The sequence below is a fragment of the Mercenaria mercenaria genome, chromosome 16 (genome assembly GCF_021730395.1).
Source record: "Mercenaria mercenaria strain notata chromosome 16, MADL_Memer_1, whole genome shotgun sequence".
In the NCBI taxonomy this organism is placed as follows: domain Eukaryota; kingdom Metazoa; phylum Mollusca; class Bivalvia; order Venerida; family Veneridae; genus Mercenaria; species Mercenaria mercenaria.
The window spans coordinates 2293394-2297104 of record NC_069376.1 but is presented as its reverse complement, the minus strand read 5'-3'; the positions used below and the strand labels follow the sequence as shown (position 1 = coordinate 2297104).

The window sequence follows — 3711 nt, the reverse complement described above, 5'->3', positions numbered from 1 at the left end:
AGGAAAAAACTTTGAAAATCTTCTTGTCCAAACCACAAAGCCTAGGGCTATGGCATTTGTAATGTAGTATCATCTAGTGATTCTCTACCAAGTTTGTTCATATTATCCTCCTAGGGTCAAATATGGCCCCGCCCTGAGGGTCACATGGTTCATGACCGCCCGCTTAGCTCAGTAGGTAAGAGCGTTGGTTTACAGACCGCGGGGTCGCGAGTTCGATCCTCGGGCGAGGCGTATGTTCTCCGTGACTATTTGATAAACGACATTGTGTCTGAAATCATTAGTCCTCCACCTCTGATAATTCATGTGGGGAAGTTGGCAGTTACTTGCGGAGAACAGGTTTGTACTGGTACAGAATCCAGGAACACTGGTTAGGTTAACTGCCCGCCGTTACATGACTGAAATACTGTTGAAAAACGGCGTTAAACCCAAAACAAACAAACAAACACATGGTTCATATAGACTTGTATAGGGAAAATATTTTAAAATCTTTTTGTCAGTAGCCTACAACATTCCGATTTGGGCCACATGTATGGTTTTGAGTGACAAGATGAACCTTGACATGAGTTTACCTTGATTTTGACCTAGTTATCTACTTTCACATTTCTGTAGCTACAGCCTTCAAATTTGAACCACATGCATAGTTTGGTGCACTGAAAACAACTTTGACCTTGACATTGACCTAGTGACCTACTTTCACATTTTTGAAGGTACAGGCTTCAAATTTGGACCACATTCATAGTTTTATGTACTGAAACAATCCTTGACCTTTACATTGACCTAGTGACCTACTTTCACATTTTTTAGAGGTACAGGCTTCAAATTTGGACCACATGCATAGTTCTGTGTTCCGAAATAAAATTTGACCTTGATTTTGACTTAGTGACCTACTTTCACATTTCTCGAGCTACAGCCTTTAAATTTGGACAATTTGCATAGTTTTGTGTACCGAAATAAACAAGATTGACCTAGTGATCTACTTTCACATTTCTGTAGTTACAGGCTTCAAATTTAGACCACATGCATAAGATTGTGTACCAAAACAAACTTTGACCTTGACATTGACCTGGGGCCTCCGTGGCCGAGTGGTTAGAGTTGTTGACTTCAAACCATTTGCCCCTCATCGATGTGGGTTCGAAACCTCATTTGAGGCGTAGAATTCTTCACGTGAGGAAGCCATCCAGCTGGCTTACGGAATGTCGGTGGTTCTACCCAGGTGCCCGCTCGTGATGAAATTATGCACGGAGGGGCACCTGGGGTCTTCCTCCACCATTAAAGCTGGAAAGTCGCCATATGACCTAAAATTGTGTCGGTGCGACGTTAAACCCAACAAAATAAAATAAATAAATTGACATTGACCTAGTGACCTAGTTTCACATTTTTGAAGGTACAGGCTTTAAATTTGGACCACATGCTTAGATTTGTGTTCTGAAGTGTAATCTGACCTTGATTTTGGCCTAGTGACCAACTTTCGCATTTCTCAAGCTACAGCCTTCAAATTTGGACCACTTGCATAGTTTTGTGTACCGAAATAATCTTTGACCTGAAGATTGACCTAGCGACCTACTTTGAAATTCAAATTTCTCAAACTATAAAGCCTTCAGACCTGATGCACATGCATAGTTTTATGTACAAAGAACTTAGTCCTTGAAATTGATCTAGTAACCTACTTTCACATTTCTCAAGCTACAGCTTTCGAATTTGGACCACATGCACAGTGTTGTGTACGGAAATAAAATTTGACCTTGAACTAGTCATTAAGTCTTGAAATTTGGAACACTCAAAAATGGCACATTGGTGGGCGCCAAGATCACTCTGTGATCTCTTGTTGGTCCAGTCCTTATGAAAATTGGCCAGAATATTTGTTTCCATGAAATAAATAGGACAAACATGTTTACACTGTTATGAAATGTTTCTCAGGCGAGCGACCAAGGACCATCTTGGCCCTCTTGTTAATTTTATAGATAAAGCAGCTGTCAATTTAGATATTATGCATAATTAAATGGTTAGAATGGCTCCTCTTTCAATATTGAAAATGCTGAATTGTTCAGCATCATTACCCTTATCATATGACACAAGGTGCATAACTCTGGGACCAATTTTTCATGAATTATTTCCCCTTTTTACTTAAAATTTTAGGTTAAGTTTTGATGCACTTTCACTCTGTCTCTGTTATTACTGAATGGATTTGATTCAAACTTAAAATAGTTGTTCAACATCATCACCACACCATATGTCGCAAGGTGCATAACTCTGGCACCAATTTTTCATGAATTATTTCCCCTTTTTACTTAGAATTTTAGGTTAAAGTTTTGATGCACTTTCACTTTGTCTCTGTTATTACTGAATGGATTTGATTCAAACTTAAAATAGTTGTTCAGCATCATCACCCACACTAACACTATATGACACAAGCTGCATAACTCTGGCACCAATATTTAATGAATTATGCCCCTTTTTGCTTAGGATATACTTATATAGTGTTTTGATACATTTTATCTTTTCCTCTCTTATTACTTTAAGTTGATATTTTTAACATAGACTCAGGCTATTGTGCAATATCTTCATCCACGACTGGAGTCATTAAACACTCCAGTGACAGCTCTAGTTTCCTCAGATGTGCCCGTTTCACTATCCAGCATCGAAATAGTCGAGCGCGTTGTCTCCTGTGACAGCTCTTGTTTGTTTGGTCAGTAGGTTAAAGATGCGGGTCATGGTGGCCGGAACCGGCTACCTAGTCACTGCCTCTTGATAATTTGTTAAATATTGTATTCCATATAGTGACCTAAATGTTTTGTACATGTATGCACGATGTCTGTATTATATTGTTTTATCTGTTCAGGGATTTAAAGGACATTAAAATAACAAACGCCGATTTAAATTATTTCTTAAATGACAAAAAATTCAAGCATTTTAGAAATTTACTAAATAAATTTTCATTAAAGGTAAAACGCTACCTTAATGATTGACTTGTCCTGCACATTTAGCAGAGTCTTAGCTTAAATTTAAGGTCATACATGTACTTGCAGGTCAAAGGTTTATATTATCTGTTTTGTATCTGCTTTCTTCTCTTCCTGTGACGTTGTACTATATATAATATTTCAGCAGATTTACTTCCCTTTGAAAAGACTGGACTTACTAAAAAAGATGTTTGGTCGTATTATAAATATTAAAACACGAGTTTTTTTTAATTTTTGGTTTTGTAGTTGTTATTGTTCTTATTTCTCTACTATTTTAAACACTTTTAATTCAAAAAGAAAATAGCATATAGGATTGATTACATTAAACCGGAAGTGAGTACTCAGTGTAACATGTGAAGTAATCCAAAATGTAGTTCCTTGCTGTTTATGGAATCTGGTACATTGAGTCATATGAGGATGTGACAGTGATATTTTGTCTTAGTTTTATTGCTTATTGTATTGAGAAAATATCCAGATTATTTTCAATGTGAATTTCCTCGAGTATTTTTTATTCTTTGAGAAAATGTCTACATATGCTATTGCTAAACCGCATTTTTCCTAGGGCAATTTTAGAGGGTGATTTTTCGCAGAAATGATTTTTTTCTTGTATATAACATAACATGTTGATATTATTCTATTTTTGATAAGAAGGTATATCGTACTTCATGAGTATATATGGTTTTCATGTCATTGAAATGCTCTACAGAGTTGAAAATGAGGTCTGAATATTTCATTGTTTATATGAAGTAAAGTA

General features: G+C 36.5%; 1 long non-coding RNA gene across 1 annotated transcript; it reads left to right on the top strand.

Moving 5' to 3' along the window:
• Positions 1-1063: 1063 nt before the first annotated feature.
• LOC128549417 (uncharacterized) lies at positions 1064-3236 on the top strand. Its single transcript, XR_008367589.1, has 2 exons — positions 1064-2136; positions 2301-3236. It is a non-coding gene; the product is annotated as an uncharacterized LOC128549417 (long non-coding RNA).
• Positions 3237-3711: the final 475 nt, after the last annotated feature.